Source organism: Tachypleus tridentatus, chromosome 6, assembly GCF_004210375.1.
Source record: "Tachypleus tridentatus isolate NWPU-2018 chromosome 6, ASM421037v1, whole genome shotgun sequence".
Classification (NCBI taxonomy): Eukaryota; Metazoa; Arthropoda; class Merostomata; order Xiphosura; family Limulidae; genus Tachypleus; species Tachypleus tridentatus.
In genome coordinates this window covers 97614697-97636945 of record NC_134830.1, presented here as the reverse complement: position 1 = coordinate 97636945, position 22249 = coordinate 97614697, and the positions used below count along the sequence as shown (strand labels likewise).

The 22249-nt window shown below is 33.0% G+C and overlaps 1 long non-coding RNA gene across 1 annotated transcript; it reads left to right on the top strand.

The window, feature by feature from the left end:
• Window positions 1–2085: 2085 nt before the first annotated feature.
• LOC143253138 (uncharacterized) lies at window positions 2086–13580 on the top strand. Its single transcript, XR_013029400.1, has 3 exons — window positions 2086–2441; window positions 4442–4508; window positions 10060–13580. It is a non-coding gene; the product is annotated as an uncharacterized LOC143253138 (long non-coding RNA).
• Window positions 13581–22249: the final 8669 nt, after the last annotated feature.

The following is a 22249-nucleotide window of genomic DNA, read 5'->3' as shown; positions in this document are numbered from 1 at the left end:
ATAACGGAGCATGATAGAAAAAAAAAGACAAAACAGGCGTACACAAAAAAAGTATTTTATATTATGTCAAATTATATTCTTTTCCGTCTCTCAGCTAGCCACCTTTTTATAGGAATCACACGATTTTCTCGACGCTTTAACAATGTTCTAGAGCGTTTTCGTAAATAAATATGGTAGTTTCTCACTTTTAAGAGCGTTCTACAAATTTAGAGAACAGGCGGGACTTGCACAAACAGCGCCAAGAATATATGTTATATGTAAAAAAAAGAAACTACAGAAATAAGCGTAGGCACTAAAATAAACGTGCAACAGTAAATCTGTTACATTAGACATAACAGCATGAAGTTTATTGTTGAACACCGACAAAATAATAAACTTAGCAGCTTTCCAGTGGCACAGTAGTAATGCTACGGATGTGTAGTGCTAAAAATCGGGTTTTGATACTCTGGATGGGTGCAACCAAAATAGCTCATTTTGTAGCTTATTCTTACTTGCAAACAAACTTCTCTTCTTAAACACAAATACAGAAACTTTCAATGTAATGTGTAATATAAGAAAATATTACAGATTTATACTTTAATTTTGAAAATGTTATTCCAGCATTTTTAGTTGTTGTTGTTGTTTTGAATTAAGCAAAAAGCTACACAATGAGCTATCTGTGCTCTGCCCACCACGAGTATCGAAACCCGCATTTTAGCCTTGTAAGTCCGCAGACATATCGCTGAGCCACTGGGGGGCAGCATTCTTAGACCCAGCATGGCCAGGTGGTTAAAGCACTTGACTCGTAATCTGAGGGTCGCGGGTTCGAATCTTTGCCACACAAAACTTGCTCGCTCTTTCAGCTGTGGGGGCATTATAATGTGACTTTCAATCCCACTATTCGTTGGTAAAAGAGTTGCCCAAGAGTTGGTGGTAGATGGTGATGACTAGCTGTCTTCCCTCTAGTCTTACACTACTAAATTAGGGGTGGCTAGCGCAGATAAACCTCGTGTAGCTTGCGCGAAATTAAAAAACAAACAAACAAATTTCTATTTATTTATACCATTTAAGGTTCTTTTGAATAGTAACTACAAGAGTCCTGATTGAATTAATCCTGCATAAAAAATCCTGTTAACTTTCAAATTTGCATTAATCTGTTTCCTTTAAATAATGATATATATATATTGTAAGTTATGAATAGGCAACTTTCAATTAGCCAAGGAGCGATAGAAAGCAATTCATCATTCGCTGTTTTGTAACAGTTAACAAGAGAATCGGCTTCTATAATAAGAGTCGTGTAATTTGCATAAAGATAATAATTATCTTTTGAACATACAGATATTAAATCGTAAACATAAATAACAAATAAGAAAAAAATCAGTGATTGAGCCTTGAGGATTTTCATAATGAATATTACTAAAATTAGAATTTAATTGAAGTAAAACATTGACTATTTTTTAATTTTCGAAAGGCTGCATACCGAAAATGCTACTTATTCAGCATAAAAATAGTGTAACGATTCTTTGTTGTTATGTATCAAAACACGGATTAACTCTTTCTTTAAGTGTGTGTGTTTTCTTATAGCAAAGCCACATCGGGATATTTGCTGAGCCAACCGAGGGCAATCGTTGTAAATCTGTATACACACCGCTGTACTAGCGGAGTGCTTTTCTTTAATAAAAACAATGCCCAGTTTTATAGAAAACAATATTTGAATAAACTTTTGCCTTGTACTTATTGTAAATAAACAAAAATACATTAAATGTACAAAATGAAATTAAAAAAGTAGCTGCTTAAAAAGTTAAATTTACAAAGCATTAATAGTCAGTATAATCAAGAATAAACATCATTTCACCATAAAAACGAACAGTTTAATCTGAAATTGGCCACAGTTCAACCCTTTATGATGCTATTAGACTTGAATCACTTCGTTGGTAAAAAAAGATTGAATAAGCATTTAACCTGGTAGTTTGTGTTTCTTATTATGGAGTTCTCTGCCTGAGTTTTTCTTTCTTCTTGAGACAAGTATCGGGTTCTATGGTAAGCTCAAAATAAATAAGGCTTATTATAGAAAACACAAAACGTCATCCAAGCTTCCTTAGAGAAGGGCCCGGTATGACCAAGCGTGTTAAAGCGTGCGACTCGTCATCTGACGGGGTTTGCATCCCCGTCGCGCCAAATATGCTTGCCCTTTCAGCCGTGGGGCGTTATAATGTGACGGTCAATCCCACTATTTGTTGGTAAAAGAGTAACCCAAGAGTTAGCGGTGGGTGGTGATAACTAGCTGCCTCCCATCTAGTCTTACACTGCAAAATTATGGACGGCTTGCACAAATAGCCCTCGAGTAGCTTTGTGCGAAATTCAAAAACAAACAAACAATCCTTAGAGAAGAAGCAAAACCCTTAGCAGAAGAAGTTCTCTTTTGTTCCTTGTCTGATTTTAGGTTTATTTGAGAACTATTGGTGAGACAGAACTATTTCTACATTCTTGATAATTGATTAACTCGAATATAATTTCCATTTGTGTATCCAAGATAACAACAGTTTCATTACACAATAATTCAAGTATTCATTTTTACCCCTTTCAAAGCCATATTCGTGTAAGTAATACAAGTAATATACTCAGTGTAACTTCATTTATTCTAGCAAATGCCCTACACATCACAAACAGTTACAAGGATAGCATACGCTTTTTCTTAGTTTAAGTTGTTAGAAATGTGTTGCGCATAAAAATCCGTTTCAATACACTTGTTTAATCTGACATTATTGTTACATGCTAGCTATGAGTGGTCTGTTATTGTACTTATATAAGATATTACTTTGAGAGAGTAATTTAGGCGTAGTTTTATCATTTATAATAAATAAATTTGGTATTCTGGAAACTGTTTAATCTCGAAGTTTCATTTAAGGGAGGACCAGTACAATCTACATTTTGGTCAACGTATGTTATTGGGTTATACTAGTTTTGAATAATTGCACTCATTATCACTAACCATTAACACAAATTAACCACAGAGAAATAAGCTGAAAAGTATAAAACATGTTGTTGATGTGAACGTGCTTAATAGTCACAATGAGAAAAATCTACACACTGGATAGGTGAAGTGAAGAGAAAAATGACATTGGTCAATATTCAGTTCCTCAGATTACATAACCGTACAATAGGGAGTATAATAAATAGACTTAGTATTCTGAAAACTGTTTAATCTCAAAGTTCAAGGGAGGTCCCTTTCAAGCTACACTTTGACCAGCGTATATAACAGGGCTATACCAGTTTGGGAAAATTTCACTCTTCATTAGTAATCCTCAGCACAAGTTAACCAAAAAGAGGTAAACTGGACCTATATTATAGTCGAAAACATAAACGATATTTTTAAGTCCTTGAACAGTGGACAGGTGCTAAAGGATTGGAAGTTAACTAATGCTACTTTTATTTTCAAGGAAGGTGGTAAAAATTGTCCCAGTAATTATAGGCCTATCAGTAGTGTAGAAAGTGTTTCAAATCTGATAAAAAATTCTTTGAAAAATAATCCAACTGAGGTTAAACTTTTGTTGTATAGTCAACATGGTTTCACTAGGAAAACATCTGGTCTTACGAATTTTTTCGTGTACTTTAAAGAGTTTGCTGCTTATGTAGTTGATTTGACATATCTGAATTTTCAGAGAGCATTTGACAATATGCTGCATAAAAATCGTTAAAAATAATCTGTATAGATATGAAGATTAGTTGGTTATTTTATGTAAAAGTGTGAGAAAGCAGAATGTTTATAAATTAAATTCAGTCAAACTTGATTAATGGCACAAGAAGGTTATTCAGGATTCAGTATTTGGACCTTTGCTCTTTTTATTCAGCAGAGATATAGGCAAAAGACTGATTAGTAAATTATTTAAATTTTCTGATTATATTATAGTCTTGGGTGTTACTGACAGTTTGGATACTGCTACTGATAAATATAATTTTGATTGGAATACACTTAACAGTTTTGTGGAAGAAAATTATTTCGATGTTATATTGATCAGTTTCTTAAGCCATCTTGGCAAGCAGTGTGCTAATTACTAGTTGTAGGACAAATTGTATTTCAGATTGTATGTACAAAATTGTTGAAGACAAGTCTAAAATAATGTTGTAGATGGCTAATTAGGCCTTGTTTTAAACATTGTATTCCGTCTTGAGCTCATTAGTTTACAGAAAACATTGACATGTTGAAAACGTTTTCACAAGAGGATGATACCTTGTAGGAAAAATTTGTAATACGAGAACAGGTTAAGATCTCTGTAATTGTTTTTATTTTAAAAGAAAAGAGTTAGATGGAATCTAGTTGAGTTGTTTAAGATTGTTAAAATAATTAGTAGTGTCGATACATCAACTTTTTATTGTAATTAATGAAGGGAATGATAGAACAAATATAAATTTTGCCAGAGTAGGAATCATCTTCAGCTATATATGTTTTATTTTTTAACAGAGTACTTGACACTTGAAGCGGGTTGCCTTCAAATGTGGTAGAAGTATAAACTGTAAGGAAGTTTAGTGTAAGTGTTGAAAATATTTAAATATGTTTGAACAATAAGGACTAACCATGAGACTTTTAGTAGTTTTGTTCATTGGATGGGGCAGTCTAAATGTATCAACAGGTTCCTTGTACTCCTTAAATGTAATATGTTACAGCACTTCGAAAACACTATTTTCTGGAAACTAAAGAAAATTAGTTATAGTTAGATAGCCAACACAGTTTCCTGAGAGTCTGCTGTATCGGTGATAGTACTTTGACAGCATGCTGCACATAACTCAAAAAGTCTTTTGCCCCACACATGTATAGGACAATTTGGGAATTATTCAAGCACCGATAAGTTTTGTTTTTTGTTTTTTTTGGAATTTCGCACAAAGCTACTCGAGGGCTATCTGTGCTAGCCGTCCCTAATTAAGCAGTGTAAGGCCAACTCCTGGACTACTATTTTACCAACGAATAGTGGGATTGACCGTCACATTGTAACGCCCCCACGGCTGGGAGGGCGAGCATGTTTAGCGCGACGCGGGCGCGAACCCGCGAATTACGAGTCGCACGACTTACGCGCTCGGCAAGCACCGATAAACAAGCAGTATAAATACAACAGCCTAAAGGTTAAATATTTGTTAATTTATTTAAATTGATGTATTTGTTTTTTATATATGTTTGCTTGTCATTGATTTGTTTTTTAGGATATATATATATATATATATATATTACTTAAATTCCTTTTTTTTTGTATTTGTTGCTTCTTTTTACTACTACAACAAAGTATGTAAGAGAAACTGGGGATTGATTTAGGTTCTTACCAACACTGTTTTCTTATACATAAAGATGTGTGTACCCCGGTGAGACAACATTAAGTTTAAAGACGTACATTGTTTTAGTTCTGGGTTCAGTATCCCGTGCTAGATACAATAGGTTGTCTAATGTTGCTTTACCCTTTTAGTAAAACAAGAAATGGAGATTTAATACTTAAAAATATGTGTCATTCATAATATTCCAAACCTTTCAGTAATAATCACAAAGTTACCGATCAGAAACAAACTTGCCTTTGATGCAAGGCACTTGCTAGAACTGTTTGAGTTACATCATCTTTGAAAAAAAACTCAATTGTCTAAGAAAGAATGATTTGTTAGAAATATTTAGTTTTATAAATGAGATGCTACAATTAGCATGCGTAAATCAGAAATCTTAATCTTTTGTTTGAACATTTGGTTGGTGAGGAAGTTCTCGGTAATAAAACATTAGAAAAATGTATAAACTTTGCTTCTGGAAATGACTATGAACGATGAAATGAGGTTAAGAAAAAAACAAATTGAAAATAAAAATGGATAAGAGAGAAGGAAATTAAAAGAGAAATGAAGCAGATAGGGCCTGAAGAAAGCGGAAAATTATTGCAGTAAACAATTGAAAAATACTAAGAAACTCACCATAAAACAGTAGGAGATTGATTTTGATGTTAGCGTAACATCAGATTTGTTCTCGTTTCTGTGAAAATGATGTTGATATACATTTCTTACATTAAAAAGAAGCTGCTACAAGCTTTCAATGGCCAAAACGATATGGTTTCCTTTGCTCTAGAGTTCCTTTTGTTGTAAAGTCCAAGAAAGCTAGACAGCCTTATTCTTTGAACAGAACGTGATGCTTTTAAATCTAGTACTCTAGACGCTTATGAGCTGATATATAAAACATGTCAAAAAAAATTCCGCATTTGGGAAACAAAGATAGTCAGACTTATCTCAGGTTTGCTAGGGAAAAGCAAATTCTGTTTGATAGATGTAATACCTACAAGGAGGTTGATGATGATTTTGAAAGCTCATACAATTGGTATTACTATAAAAGTTCAAAAGGTTTATTCAGGGTGATATTAAGACCATTCTAAATGAAGTGCATCAATATGTTGTCGAACTTTGTCATACAACAGTGGTAATTCTTTTAGTTAGAATAACGAGAAACAATATCAAAACAAGATATTTCAGTATACTTGTTTCAGTTTTAATAGATTTTCTTCAAATTCTATTTCAAATAAAAAATTAGAACCAACTGTAGACCAAAGAAAACATTAGGATTCTAGATTATCCAGTCATCTATTGTATACGTATTTCAAGAAAAATATACTTTTCATTTCAGATTGCTGACCCCTTCAGAGTAAATTTCAATCTAATCAAGGGAATCTTATTCCGATATTGCCCAAAAGTATTTGTTTTATTTCAGATCTACCTAAGTTTAAAGGTACTGAGTCTGGTTTTGTTAAAAATTAGTATAAACACTTTGTTTCTGGAAAATTTGTTTTCCTCACTGAAAGTTATAATGCCCACCTACAACCCATTAAACTTTTAAGATGTTCTAGGAATTACCAATCTCTATTATTAGGAGATGCTTTGTCTGAAAAGGTTTCCATAGGCTTTAGTGTTATTATTAAGGGTATAAAATGCGAATCCTTAAATGCCTTTCTTCATGAAGTTTTCCAAAAACCAGAATTAATCGCAGGGGCTGTTGTTATGGGCCTGTCATGGCCAAGTGGTTAAGGCACTCGGATCGTAATCCGAGGGTCGCTGGTTCGAATTTCCGTCACACCAAACATATTTGCCCTTTCCGCCATGTTTGCACTATAATGTGACGTTCAATCCCACTGTTCGTTGGTAAAAGAGTAGCCAAGAGTTGGCGGTGGGTGGTACTGACTAGCTGCCTTCCCTCTAGTCTTACACTGTTAAATTAAGGACGACTAGCGCAGATAGCTCTCTAGTAGTTTGAAGCGAAATTTAAAACAAACCAAACAAACTGTTGTTATGAGCATATGAGCCACTCTTCCAGTCTAAAGTATTTTACTCTTGTTAGGTAATAAACTCAGGACATAGGGTGCCAGCTGATCGAGAGATGACATATGGGCCAAGTTCAAAAGTTCTTTAACAATTCTTACAAGATAATCTATGGCATGTTTTCTTTTTTACACCGTGACTTGAGCTATGAACAAGTATATGTGAGAGGAGAGAGCTGATAAAGCTGGAGGAATGACTTCTCTGAAACTTCATTTAATCATGTGAAAGATGAGCACTAGGTGTCATAATATTAAAGAGAAACTTACAGGGCTGCAGAAGAAGAAACTGACCTACAAAATTTCTCAGAAAGGTTCTGGAAACAGATGAAACCTCAAGTCCAAGATTGCTATCATAAAGTGTCTGGCATCCTTATAAGAAAATAGATGTCCCTATGGATGAATATTGTTGAGTTTGTCACCCAAAAGTGGTGCCCTGCTTCAACAGAAAGAGATTTTGTGTTCAGCATGTATAATATCTCTGCCGGTCTCTTATGAATCAACTAAACTTATGAACAGATTTTACATCAGTTCCTTTGGTCTAAGTTATGACAAGATGTCTCTGAACATCGAAAAGCATTCAACTCATTCTAGATTGTCAGTTAGCTCGGCCAAAAGACCAACTGCTCTGTTAAAACCTATTTCAGCTTTTCAAGAAGTTTCCAGTCTTTTAGTAATAGACTGTGTTGGTTTACTAAGAAGGACAAAGTCAGGAAATCATTATATTTTGACCACTATGTACGCATCCACCCATTTTCATCAAGCAATACTTCTTTGGAAGATTATAGCTCCTGCTATTACTAAGGCTTTGATTCAATTCTTTATTTTGGTTTATCTTCTCAGGTCTCTTCAGTCAGATCCAAGTTTCAATGCTACGTCAAACGTATTTAATCAGATTACGTATGAACTTAAAATCAAACATCATAAACATAGTACCTATCATCCAAAGTCCAAAAAATGCTTCAGAAAGGTGCCATAAAAAATTAAAGAATATGATAAAACCTATTGTTTCAAATATGAGAGCTACTTTCATTGTGTTCTTTTTTTTCATTATTTTAGGTTCGCAAAGTCATTGAAAAATCTTTCAGTTTCAGTGCATTTGAATAGGCTTGTGGTCTCGCTATCCCTATCTCGACAGGCGTCCTTCACTGCGCATATCACAAGGCTTAAGAGACTTGCATTTAAAATCACTATAGCATAACATATTACGTAATAATATCTATTTTAATAGTATATAAGTTTCAGATCTTAATTTAATATAACAATTTTATTTTTAATTTTTAAATTCATTAGTGTGGTACTTTTAAAACTTTTTTTGTATGAGTCTTCTCCAGTTTAAAAAAACCACCTCTCCATTACTCACTATAAAATAGGCATTGCTCAAACAAACCAGAATTTTTATAGTCTTCACTTTATTTGGTTACGGAGATAGCAAATAAAAATCAGACCCCTCTTTCTACAATCACCTGTCACCTCCTTTCTTGCAGGATTTGTTAATAGTTCTCTCTTACGCGTAATTCTATGCTATATACCACCAATGTTTTAATCTATCAAATGACGTGTTCGTAACGTTGTTTTCTTAACGGAGAATTTTTCAGTTTTACTGTTAGTACAAGTATTATTTTCACAGGGAAGATAACAACTACCTTGGGAGAATTTGTAATGGCATTTATCGCATAGATTAATAACATGCGAAAGTAGACAATTTCCTTTAATTTTATAACTTAGGATAAATGTGAAAAAACAAGAAATAAAATGCTTACCAGGATCTCCTTTTTCTTGCTGTCAATTGTTCGATAATACTTATCACTAGCCTATGTTTTATATTAATGAATAAGCATTATCGACAATCGACAACAAGAGAAAGGAGATTCGGGGTAAGTATTTTATTTCTTGGTTTTGATGTTTATTCCCTCCTTATTATTATAAAAGTGTCTAAAGTGTAAAAATATGGATTTGTAGAGCTTATTTAAGGTTAGATTAAATAAAATACATAATAATATGAAAACATTTCACTCGCCACGCACGCTAGCAGGTCATGAGTAACGTAATTTGATCGAGTGATGTGATCTACATTCTACAAGTGATTTACAACTTGTAATAAAAAAAGAGTAGTTTAGATTTATTTCGATTTTTCTTTTGATGGTTACGGGGTCGTTCAAATTAATCGACTTGTATAGAGTTAAAATAAAGAAAATAACAGATAAAATTTTACTCAAAAGAAACATTTGAAATGTATTTACGAGGTTTTAGAGAATACACAAATCAAATCTGAGATTTCTCGGATGTAAAAAAGTATTTTTAATCATAACATGAAAATAACCTTGTACGCGGACTGTTATAAAGAAACACTCGATATATTCACGAACAAATATTTAGTAAAAATGCTGCAAAATTTTGTGAAGATATATACACTGTATTAAAAGTATGTACACCATTTGGTTTCGTGATTGGAGAGCGATTTACTGTCTGTTACAATTACTAGAAGAGACTCGGTAATGATTCTGGAAATGTTCTAACTTGTATCTCTACTTTTAGAGATAGACTTTCTAAGGCATATGGTACGACTAAAATATTAAAGGAATCTCAAAATCAAATTGAAATTTATTTTGGTAAAAAAGGTTAAAATCGAAGCTTTCAGCATAGTGTAAAGGTTTTACTGCATGTCCTTGACTAGCTGTTATGGCATTAAAGAAGTGTATAAACATAGTAATGCCGTTGTGTTATTCCAACATGAGTGTGTATGTTTTTCTTATAGCAAAGCCACATCATGCTATCTGCTCAGCCCACTGAGGGGAATCGAACCGTTGATTTTAGTGTTGTAAATCCGGAGACATACCGCTGTACTAGCAGGAGGCATTCCAATATCATTAAAAATGTATTGCTGTTTCTTATTAAGCACTAACCTAACAAAGGCCTATCTATGCCCTGCCCACCACATATGTCAAAACAAGGTTTTTAACGGTATGAATCAGCAAAAATATCACTGTGTCACTGGAGAGAAAAAAAAAACAGTGTTATTAACGAAATAAAAACTCTGCTAAAAAATTGTTGTTTCTCTTGTATCAATGAATGATGCACAAGCTGAATACAACCAGTTATTCTACTAAAACTGAATGATTCATTCATTTTACCAAATTAAATCTAAAACTTATCATTTATTTTCATATCAGTAGAATGAATTGTTTTCTGTGATTTATGATTATATTAATTTGTTTTATATTGTTGCATAACAGAATGAGATTCTTTACTAAGATATTGAGAAAGCTACAACTATTAACCAAACATCACACAGAATAAATAGTGTAAAAAAAAGAAAACTTGCATGATTGGGTTCATTATATGTTAGAACAAAATAATTATAGAATTTGTATTAATGAAGAGAGTTCACTTTGTTTTCTTGTATACAAATAAGATAAAAATTACAAATTTTGTACAAACTAAGGTGAATACTTTAATCAGAATTAGTATATATCCTATCCCTAGATTACATTACTCTATTGATAGAATTGGACAAAAATAATTTGCCACGAAGTTTGATTTTTTAAAAGGTTATTGGCAGGTTTCATCCACTTTCAGGGCAAAAGAAGTATCGGTGTTTATAACTCCAAATTGCTTGTACATAAAGTAATGCTTTTTGGTATGAAAAATGCTTCTGCTCGTGGTTTTGAAAGGTGTGTAACGGATTTAGTGTTATATATTTATTTTAATGTCTATGTTTGTTTCGTTTTAATTTATATTTAGAAACACATGTAACGTCTATTCTTAAATGTGTATTGCCTGTTCTCTAAATTTGTAGAAGATTCTCGAGCGTAAGAATCAACAACGTTTGTTTTTGTTTTTTGAATTTCGCGCAAAGCTACCAAGGGCTATCTGCGCTAGCCGTCCCTAATTTAGCAGTGTAAGACTAGAGAGAAGGCAGCTAGTCATCACCACCTACTGCCAACTCTTGGGCTACTCTTTTTATCAACGAATAATGGGATGGACCGTCACATTATTACGCCCCCACAGCTGAAAGGGCGAGCATGTTTGGCGTGATGAGGATGCGAACCCGCGACCCTCGAATTACGAGTCGAATGCCTTAACACGCTTGGCCATACCAGGCCACCTTAGATGAAGTTTATAAATTTGAAATGCTTTAACAAATGCAACTGGTATTTAATTTCGCAAATCAAGCGTAACACTACTACTACAAAAAATAAAACCCAGCTAAAATAAGTCGAATTAGAACGGGACGCCACTACCCCCTCCCCTCTACATAGTTAAGATAGGCAACAACAAAAACTGTCAAACTATGGAAGGATGCTTTTAGGGTGACTAAACCAACAAGTCAAGGAAATATTTGACAAGAATTCGCAACTAATATACGTGAACAGATTTTTAAAAAGTACAAAACATATAAACTCTGTGAATATGATACACTTCCTGAAGAAATGAAAGAAATAAAAAAGAACAAAATAACAATAAAAAGTCAAAGAAGCTTCACTGTATGAACAATCTGAACACGAAGTAGGTATATAAGCAAACAGCAGAAAGTATAGTAAAATCGTATATTTTATAATGATGATGTTGGTAACATGGAAGAAAAAGAGAAGTTCAATAGTTACAAAGCCATGACACTAATGAAACTTTTCCTCCCCCCCTGAGCCTGCAACTAGTGAGACACCTATACAAGCAAGCATAGCAACCACTACATATAGTTATCAAATAAAGTCAAAATACCCCATAGAAGGATAAGTCTAAATACAATCTGGGTCATTTAGAATAGATACTTTTAATCCAGAAATCAGAAGTAGCACATGCATGAGAGATTTCGTAAATAAGTGTCAAAAATGTACTTGAAGTAGTCGTACAGACTCCTTCAGACATTTAATAAAATGCTAGATTATATGGCTAGAAATTAAAGCTTATTTGAGAAAATAATGAAAATAATATTTAAGAGAATAACCAACTTCCTAATGTCAGCAACCAAAGTAAAGTAGGAGTACTATTGATGTTGCTGGCTGAACAACTAGAAAGTTACTAATGAAGTAAGATTGATATTTAGAGATGAAATATTTGTGCATTTAGCGGCTAAATGTACAGAGAAACTGACAAAACTCTTTAAAAACTTACATAATACAAATAAATGTCTATCTTTAACAATAAATATTATAAGAGGAAAAAGAAAATTATTGATGTAGGAGCAAAGAATATTCAAATGTTTTTTTTAACATTACCGTGTGATCACGTTAACAAATTGAACAGAATATTTGGATTCCAGAGACAGGGGCACAATAGCACGGTGTACTTACTGCAAGAAAAAAATATTCTAATGACAAAATATATTTTGACTACAATGGAAATGCTAATATACATAGAGCTAATGCAAAAATAGCAGTTACCAATATTTGTTTTTGTAATTTTGCGCAAAACTACACAAGGGCTATCTGCGCTAGCCGTCCCTAAGATATCAGTGTAAGACTAAAGGGAAACCAGCTAGTCAGCACCACCCACCGCCAACTCTTGGGCTACTCTTTTACCAACGAATAGTGGGACTGACCGTCACATTATAACGTCCCCACAGCTGAAAGAACGAGCATGTTTGGTGTAATAGGGATTCAAACCTCAGATTACGAGTCGAGTGCCTTAACCACCTGGCCATGACTTACAGCAGATTAGTTTTATTTTAGTAAAGGGAAATAAGTTCATAACTTGAAGACTGGTGCAGATATTAATCCTCAGCTCGTTACACAAGCGCTAGAATACTATAACCCTAACTTTACTAAGGTCCGGCATGGCCGAGCGCGTTAAGGCGTGCGACTCGTAATCTGAGGATCGCGGGTTCGCGCCCGCGTCACGCCAAACATGCTCGCCCTCCCAGCCGTGGGGGCGTTATAATGTGACGGTCAATCCCACTTTTCGTTGGTAAAAGAGTAGCCCAAAAGTTGGCGGTGGGTGGTGATGACTAGCTGCCTTCCCTCTAGTCTTACACTGCTAAATTAGGGACGGCTCGGTGTGGGCTAACAACCTTCTCACTTAAAAAAACATGTTCAAACATGCGGCCCTATGTTCCTTAATGGAATTGAGTGGCACTAATAAATAATAATAATGAACTTTACTAAATGTATCTTCATGAAATTTTGGAAGTTTTGAGTATATACCACAAGTTTATTGTACACAAATCATCGATATTTTTAATATTATATATACAGTAAAAACTTGCCTGAGCATTTCTGAAAGTTTTACTGAGTGAATCTGCGTGCTCAGTGATTTTCATGATGAAAATAAAAGACTTATTTTGACCCAAAATTTTGGTATTTAATTTGCATGAGTTATAGAACTATCTTCATTAATATCAAACGATTATCTGGTAAAACTTTATACTTTATCTATTATTTTCTCCAACTTAATACTCTCTGTAGCTAAAAATGTTTAAAATGTCTTGAGATGTGCAATTGGCCAATGATATACACAAATATTTAAGTTTTCGCTCTGTATCTCGAAACAACATTAATGGAAATTTTAGATGGAAATGAAAGAAACGTACCAGCACTTCTGCTGTTTGTGATTTTGACACACTGTAAATATTTATATCTTACACGTATTAAATGTTAAAAATAATGCGGCATGACGGTCTTTAAGAACGTTCATCGAAATTCTCTTGCAAGTAACCAAGAAGTTGTTTAAACTACATTCTGTAATATAATTTCTTGTTAAAATGAATAATTCACTGACTATGATAACCTAGGTGGTTATAATATAAGAAGTATAAAAATTAAAGACACGGGCAGTTAGATCAAAATTGTTGCGCACACGAACAAAACATTAGATTCCTGTCAAGCTTTTCTAGTAAAACATGATAAATCTCAAGACTTCAGGGATACAGACTGTTTGACAATAGAAGAAACAGAATAGTTTGACAAAATAAAACCAGAACTTATGTTTGCTGTAACAACTGAAGGAAACACGATTCAATGCAGTACAAGGATCAGGATATACAATCAGTGAATATCAACAACACAAAAAAATATTTATAAATAATGCAAGACTAGTGAACAAGTTATCTATGGAAAACTGCAAAATTAATTTTAGCATTTCTGTGCTTCGTAAAAGTAGTAACAAGTGCATTGTTGTTCTCTTTAAAACATAAACTTCCAATGTCGATTAATTGTAAGTTGTCAATGAAAAAACTAAAAACCCTGTTTATATAGATGTTATCAAGACCTTTAAGCTTAATGATTCGTTAACAGAAACAAGAAACAGATCTTTTTGTTAAATAAATAGCAAGGACCGACTCATTTCAATGGATAAGGATAGATATTTACAAAAGTAAATATATCACAGCAACTTGTTGCATCAAGTTTTAGACTTGGCTGAGGACAACGACAAAGGTACAACCAGCGACGACAAAAAAATTTAAGAAAATATCAACAGCCGAATATGGTCATAAGCAGAAAAATGAAAAATGGACTTATGACTTTCCACTACCTAATTTAAGGATGTTTCTTATCTCTGCACATGCTGGAAGATTTATGAATTTAATGAATATCCAAATATATGTAGAAGTCTGAAATTTTAAGCCAGAGACTGTACAGAGATAGAAAAAAGTTATTTTAATACCTGAATTTGTTTATACTAAAAATATTAAGAAGACAACAAAATATCGTGAAATGAGAGTAGAAGAGTTTTACTCAACTTAATAAAGACCTACGTGTCTCAGGTATGAATATTAACATTTTACGAACCGTCCTGATATACATTTTTACTTCAAGTGGGTTTCTCTTCATCACGAATTAGTAAAAAGCTATAAAAGGAAAGCAGGACACCTGATGTTTTCCTAAACTACAGACAGAAAGGACAAAGGAGATAACTGAAGAAATCTTAAATTTTAAAACACGGGCTGTAACTGACAGAAAACTCTGATGAAATACCTAGTGTTTTAAATAGAAAAAGACAAATGCTCAGCAAATACAACAGGTCTATTGTCAACCTGAAGATGACCTAAGAAGGTCAAAATGTTGCTCTCTACTTTATTTTAATAAAAGTTTTAATACCCATACAAGCCGTCTTGAGATACATTTTTACTTCCATTTGGTTTCTCGTCATCACGAAAGGCAGATGATGTTTCAGTATGTCGATGATGTTATTATAGATGTAGAATGTAAAGTTCATTGTACGGTGTCTTACCTTGTACTCAATTTCGAGATTTAATCACATATACCAAAAATATAAATTTGTTATTTTTATTTTTACTTACTGTGGTTTTCATTTATAGATGTATTTATATCACAAATGTGGGCTGTGAAACGAGAGTTCTATAGGTGGATAGTACTACTTGGCAAATTATGTTACTAAGGTTAGTGTTTTTACGGCAGATGGTGTTTCTATAAACAGATAATTATATGAGATGGTGAGCTTATTGTAGGGTGTCTCAAACTAGTGAAACAGTAAGGCTGTTATTAAAATAACCGTGCTAGTCTTAACATTTAGGAGACATAATTAAAACTAGACAGTAATTACATAACAATAGTTTGATACATCCCACAATAAGCTCACCATCTTATCTTTATACATTAATCATGCTATTCCTCTATCCATATAACTGTGGTTTTTATTGTTCTTTACAAAATATTTTATTTAACACATGTTACTTATTTTTCACATACACATGTTTTACAAACGCTGTTGATGTTACTAAATCTCTAAAAGTGGGTAGTTCTACTAGAGGTATTGTGTGTGTGTTATAAAGGTGGACAGTGTTACTTAACTTCCATAGAACAACATACATATTTCAACTTGTCTCAAACTATGTTTATAATTTTCGTTCATATAAGATATGTACTTATATAGAAAGATAGTGTTACCAACTTTCTATAGACAGATGATGTTACCAACGACAATATTAGTATGGATCGTAGGATCATAGATTAATCAATAGTATTTTACCTCAGTTGCCTATCACACTGTTTACAGTTATCCATCACTTTATGTATAAAACACTTCACTAAATAATTAATTTCAAAGCTTTTTCTTCTATACTTAACATGGTTTTTCTTGTTTCTAGAGCTGGATAGTGTTGGTATTACATTTATCGTAATAGTTCTAGTTAACACTGATATATCTGGTTTGTATGACATACTTTTTGAAATTTCTGAAAATGACATATTTTTAGTGATAATATCACTAAACATCATGTAGCGGTTTAACATACAATCTTGCTGTTTTACTAGCCTGTTTTATGGTTTAAATATTCAATTTCTCCATCCATATAACTATGATTTTGATTGTTTTCAGGATTTAATGTATATGAGTGAGCTGTGATACTTATACAGTAAACACCTGTGACTAACAGAAAATAAATGTGGACAATAAACAGACAGCACACAATCTACTTATTTTAAAAAACGTATATTCAAAACAATTCAACATGTATAAAACTTTTTACGCTGTTTTATTTAAAAATATAAGTAATTATCTTATCTTGCCAAAAGTCCACACAAACTGATTCGAGTACTTTAGCATCCAATTTACAAGACGAGTTATTTTTTTCTACTCTTATCACAGTAGTATCAGGGAATAATTTACTTACGTTATCTCATGGGTTATCATCGCTTGTTACTTATTCTAGTTTATCTCGGACGATCCTTCAATTTATTATGTTACGTATTACAATTTCAAATAACTTGAAATTGAGTTAAATTATAGCTTAAATTTAGTGTTAATTAACTGTAGAGATGTATCAACTTTATGATGTTTGCCAACAGAACTGATATACACAGTTTTCTTTCTTAATACAAATGTATTTAAATATACAAACAATAATACAATTTATAATAATGGTTATTACAAATAATGATTTATGTACCAAAGTTTTACAAACTAACAAGCAATATCAAGTCTTCTTTCTGATACAGAACTTCCTTGATATCTTATCGAGGATTCGTGGTGAGTGAATTAATTTTGAGTGATATAGGTACAGTTCATTTAACAAAAAGCTATCTAGCTCTTTGCTGTTCACACGTTTTCATCGCTGAAGTTATGCAATGTCTTCATGAAAATATTAACGTCTGATGTCAATCCACCGAAGTTAAGCGATTTGTAATGTTCGAAATCTATATAACAAATCATTATATGAAGTTCACAATTAATAAACGCTAATCACTGTTATAGCTTCCGAGGTTTATAGTATACCAAATATATATATATATTGCAAACCAACAGTATATACTGTCTTTTGGCATATTTTGTCGGTTAATTTTATTAGCTAGAAGGCCCGGCATGGCCAAGCGTGTTAAGGCGTGCGACTCGTAATCTGAGGGTCGCGGGTTCGCATTCCGGTCGCGCCAAACATGCTCGCCCTTTCAGCCGTGGGGGCGTTATAATGTGACGGTCAATCCCACTATTCCTTGGTAAAAGAGTAGCCCAAGAGTTGGCGGTGGGTGGTGATGACTAGCTGCCTTCCCTCTAGTCTTACACTGCTAAATTAGGGACGGCTAGCACAGATAGCCCTCGAGTAGCGTTTTGCAAAACAAACAAACAAACAATTAGCTAGAAAGGAGAGTTTCGAGAAATTTCAGCTAAGGCAACAATACTGACACGTAAATACATATATACATCGTTAATTCTTACACTCGAGAATCTTCTACAGATTTAGTGTATAGGCGGGAATTTCACACTACACATTTAACAGTACAAGTTACATGCGTTTCTAACTATAAATATTTAACTGAAATAAACACCGATATTAAAATAAATATATAACAATAAATCAGTCACGCCCCTCCTTAAAGAATTAAAAATTGGTGTTAGACGATTTTTAACTGAAATATTATATATATACATTGATAACAATATATTAACTATAATGCGTTATCAAATTGTTATACAACTTCAACATGACAGTATTTAACACAATCAATACAAATAACCTTATAATCATAAAATTACATAACATCCAAGAATGCATCAGTACAAATGCTATTTTTGATAATAGTCCAACACAATCAATAGTCACACGACTGAGGGTTTCTGGGATAAGTTCCAATGGAGCAATAAGATTTTTTTCTGGTTTGGTTTTTCAATCAATTGACAGGTACGACTAGTTTCACAAAACTGAGAAACATTTTACCTTAAAATTTCTCATAATTTGTCATATGTTTGTTAACACCTAAATGACTTCCCATGGGGAGTTTAATATTTTCAGAATGATATGCTTCAGGAACAATGAATTGATAAACTAGAGCCCAGTCCTCTGTAGATGGCACATCTAGTGGTCTTCATTTTCTCATAAGCACAACATTTTTGAAAAAATAACCATTATTTTGAACTTTCTTCAGTTTACCCTTTAGAAGTGTATATTTAAATACTGAAGACATCTGTGGATCCTTTTCTTGCTCAGCGATCAGTTTACTTCCAACAAATTGAACTTCACTGAACCAGATCCTTCTTGTTCATCATTAGCATTCATCAATGAATTGTCAGTAGAACAAATATTCACAAAATTCTCGACGGGTCCAAAAAATGTGTAAGACAAATCCATAATATTGTTCTTTGAACACGGCTCTATCATTTGTTTCTGGCTTAATTCTTAGCCTCAGCTCGAGTCACAATACATTACGGAAACACCTGTGGATTCTCTTCAACAACAACATCATTCTCAGATGAAACTGTGATCGGTTCACTAATCACCTTGAGTTCAGCAACAACTTTTTCCCTAGCCAAATCATTTCCCAACAATAACGATACACCCTCAGAGTAGGCCTTACTTCAACCACAACTGGTTCCGAAACTAGGTTTGATGTCAAATAAATCTTATGAAGAAAAACATTAATAAAAACCACCCTTAATACCCTGAGAAATAACAGACTTACCAGTTGCATAACTGGAATCTAAAGGCAATAAACATTTTAACAACAATGATTGAGCCGCCCATGTATCGCGTAAGATACGTTTTGGTATGGGATTAGCAGTGTTATTTGTCAAAGACACATAACTAACAGACACAAATGATCTAAATTCCTCCCTAACTATACCAGCCTTTTATCAGTAGCCAAATCAACAATATCAGTTGACCTGGTGAAAATACGTCCACCTGTGGACACAAATTCAGTAGGTGTTGCTTCCTTTTTTCTTTTTCAAACTCCAACAATCGGACATAACAAGAACATAATTTTTTTTACAGAAATACCAGACAGACCTTGATGGTTTTGTTCCGTCTATCAGAAGATTTCGGACTAGAAGAGCTGGATTTTTTAGAAACATCTTCAACTTCAGTGGATTGAAAAGATACAGGGTTTTGCTTAGATGGCAGAAATTTATTTTAAGAAAAGTGGTTTTATGTGTTGAAGTGTAATCATCAGAAAGAGAAGCTGCTTCCTGTAATGTTTCAACTTTCTTTTCATCCAAATAAGTTTGATGTCTTCACTTGTATAGCGTTTAAATTCCTCAGTTGGATATAACTATCTTAATTTGTCGAAACTGTTGCCAATATGCATAGAATTACACTATCGATTAAAATAAACTTTTTATGGGCGAATTCCATATAAGTTTCGCTATCTTGCTTGCAGTAACCTCAAGACTTTTGGCCATAAGCCTCTGGTACTAAATTGTATGCTTTGAAGATAGCTGCTTTAACCTTATCATAATTGGTTCAATATTCTAGAGAGAGAGCAGCATACGTTTTTTGGGCTTTATCAATCCCAACACTCTGTAATAATAATGCTCATTTTTCGGTGAACCATTCCATGGTTTGGGCAACTTTTTCAAAATGTTCAAAACTTTATTTCCATTAAATTGTGGTACCTTAATATATCGATTAAGTTAAAAGTTGTCATTTTGACTTGGTCGATCGGAGTCGAGTCTAATATCCATTTCTTTCAACCTAATTTATATTTCACAACTTCGATACAGGCGTATTCGGCCTCGAGACATTTACTCTGTTTCTGCTTTTACACAGGCTTGCTCTTTCTCTTTTTTCGACTTCAATACGTGCATGTTCTTTCTGAGCTTCAATGCGGGCTTGTTTAAGCTCGATTTGTTTGCACTTCAATTAGATTTTAATATATTTTTATCACTCAAATCTGATTGACTAGTGTATTCATTAGAGCATTCCCCTAACGATTCCTCAGACAACAAATCAACTGATATTTCAACAATACTCTTTTTAGCTCATTTTTTCTCATTGATTTATTTAATCTATAATTCTACAAGTTTGGCAGTTTCGAGGAATTCACTTTTATCATATTTTTTTAGTTGTTCAAGAAAAGATGATTCAAGAAAACCTTGATTATCAGACATGATCAACTTTTGTTGGCACTTATAAATATAAATTGAATTAAGATTTGAATTGGAATTTATTTCGAATTTTGTCTCTGATTCAGATCTCGGACACAAGACTCGAGTTTATTATGCTATGTATTAGACTTTATTTCGGACAAGTCTCCGATTTATTTTATTTCGTACCTTACATATTACTCTTTCAATTAACCAGAAATTTGAATTTATGAGTTAATAAAATGTTAATTTATATCAAATTTAGAGTATTTGCCAACAAGATTGATACACAATTTCCTTTTTTTAACACAAATATATTTTTATATACAAACAAAAAACGATATAATTTATAATAACGGTTATTACAAATAATGGTTTATATACGAGAGTTTTACAAACTTACAGACAATACTGTTTTTATATCTGGTCTAGAACTGAGTGTTGTTACAAATTTCGGTAATAGAAGGAACTTGCGCAACATTCACTGAAGAATAGACTTCACATGCAAAAAAAGAAAACTACACTGAAATAAACGTAGGCACTAAAATAAATGTACAACAGTAAATCTGTTACAATCAAGAAACAATACACAATTATTCCAGTTCATACGGTGTGTTAATATAACAGATATAAAATTATTTTATTGTTTCTTTTACAAATCCTTTGAGTTTTATATTCAAAATATGACTTGCTTGCTCTGAAAATCTAGCCGCATTTTTCAATCTAACGATATAAAATTATGTAGATTGTCAAATGCATCGTACACTACCATTGACGTCTATTGTCATGCAATTATTTAAACGCATTTCAGACTAATGTCTGCATATTTATGTATTAACATGAAGCTTTTTTTTCAGCAAGCTCGTAGACTGATTTCATGAAGGTCGTTTCCTTATACAATAATTAGTTCAAGGTAGTAGTAAATCATTGGCTGTTCTTGTTTCTCAGCAAGAAAAATACAGCGTATTCTTTAGTTCATAGGATAATAGGATTAATGCATATTTCGTTTAGTTACTGTCATTCATTGGAAAAACATGGCGCCTCTAAACTACAAATCTGACACTTTTGTTCTTTAAATAATTTAAACCCTTTACAAAAACAGCAACGTTTCTGGTATGCAACTAAATGTCATAACGAGGTAAGGCCAGAAATCGAGACTGTCAATGACATTGTTTTTCGGAATTGAATTGTGGTATGTTATCTAGATTTAATATACATTTTCACGATTAATATGTAATTAATTTAGTGTTATAATAAAACTTATTTCGTTTTCCTGAATTACACATACTGACAATGACTTTAAAATTTATATTCCAGTATTATCGAAAAGTTCAAGCCTGAACGGAAGTTCGCAACCGCCTCGAGGTAGCGTCAGCAACAATTATACTGGAACAGACTAGTCTCGCAAGGTATCACGAGATACTTCGGTTTCAAAACGAAAGCTTTACGCTTAATAAACCGGTTAGTCCTGATTTTCACGTATATTCATGTTCGAAAAGCAGCATCAATACAGTATGAAATTATAACATTTACGTAGATTTGTTGGTTAATACACAAAATACATATTTTATTGTTGTGAGAACATGCAAGTTTTATATGTACAAAGATATGATAATTAAATACAGGAGGACCGATAAATTATTAATGCTTGATATCAGAATATTCGAATTAAATACCTTATGAGCGCAAATTTA